Source organism: Humulus lupulus, chromosome 2 (genome assembly GCF_963169125.1).
Source record: "Humulus lupulus chromosome 2, drHumLupu1.1, whole genome shotgun sequence".
Taxonomy (NCBI): Eukaryota; Viridiplantae; Streptophyta; class Magnoliopsida; order Rosales; family Cannabaceae; genus Humulus; species Humulus lupulus.
This window is the reverse complement of record NC_084794.1, coordinates 47903548-47905230: the sequence shown is the minus strand read 5'-3', so window position 1 is coordinate 47905230 and position 1683 is coordinate 47903548.

The window sequence follows — 1683 nt, the reverse complement described above, 5'->3', positions numbered from 1 at the left end:
GGACGGGAGCAACATTAGGATCGATATTCAAGGTGTGGCATATGATGTTTAGATCAATACCAGTCATATCGAAATGCGACCATTCGAACACATCTTGGTTTTCTCGGAGGAAACACACCAATGCCCCTTGGACTTCAATTTTCAAGCTTCCCCCAACTTTTATTTCTCTATCAGGGGTGGAGGTATCGAGAACTACCTCCTTCACCTCATCTATTGGTTCAATGGACCTCTCTTCTTGAACCCCTGGGTTCAACTCATCGGGCCTGGTCTCCTGGACAACTTGTACCTCTGATGCCTCAAGTTTCTCGGGGCCTTCTTCCTCCACCACCATCATGGGAGTTTTGATGGAGACATTGTAACACTGTTTCGCCTCTTTCTAGTCTTCGCAGACCATGCCAATTCCTGCCTCCGTTAGGAACTTCATGCACAGATGGCGGATAGAAGTAACGGCTCTAAACTCCACCAATGCAGGTCGTCCTATGATGGTGTTGTATGTCAAGGAATAGTCTACCACTACAAAGGTGCAATACTTGAGGGCCTGGCGAGGCACCTCTCCAAGTGTCACAAGGAGTTTTATTTGTCCCGTCAAGATGAGGGCCTCTCCCGAGAACCCATAGAGAGTCGAGGCACATAAGGACAAGTTTGTCGTGGTTAGCCCTATTTTCTTGAAGGCTAACTTAAACAAGATGTTCACCGAACTCCCGTTGTCTACCAGAATCCACGCCACCATATTGTTGGAGATTTGGCTCTTAATTACCAACGAGTCATGCTGTGGAAAATGCACTTTCCGAGCATCGTCTTCGGAGAATGTTATGACTTGGTCAGTCATTCAGGGCATTTGGGAAGGCAACTGAGCCAAATCCATCACCTCGTCATCGTGATTCAAAGCTCGCGCAAACTTGTTCAGCGAGCTTCGGGAGGTACCTCCTAGGTGGGACCCCCTTAGATGATTCCTACTTGCCCATTCACCGGAGGAGGTCCTTGGGCCACTGGATGTTGTAGAACCACAAGAGCAACTGCTGGGACCTAAGGAGCAACATGTGGTATGAGCGTTCTTACCATGGGGGGTTGTGCCTTACGCGCTCCACCCATATCATATTGGTGGAGATGTCCTAGCTTGATGAGATTCTCGTTCTTATCCTTGAGCTGCCGACACTCATTAATGTGGTGCCCTATGTCGTTGTGGAAATGACAAAATTTGTGAGGATTTTGCCTTTGCCAATCTCTCCGGATGGGTTATGGCTTCCTGTATTGAACGTGTTACATCGTGGCCATGAAGATGTGTTCTTAGGATTCTTCCAAGTCGATGTACTTGGAATACTATGAGACATACTTCTCGCCAGAGGTGGCTCCTTGCTCAGCCTATGCGGTTCCACTTCCCTTAGGCTTCTGGTTCCCCCCATGTCTACTACTGCCAGGAGCTTGACTAGATGCGGTAGGCTGGGATGGAGCAGCAACTTAAGAACTGAATGCAGACTGAAAAGCACTATATCAAGTGGGCACTGCCCCATACCCCACTGGAGTCATATTGAATCTAGGAGCGGGCATGGTGCTATAACCGAAAGGCAGAACACTTTGGCAGGGTTGGACTCCTCCCGAGCCTGATTGGATGGGAGCAAAGGGGGAATATTGGATTCCCGAAGCCACGGGGCCAGGTGTGACCGAAGTAGGGAAAACGACTGA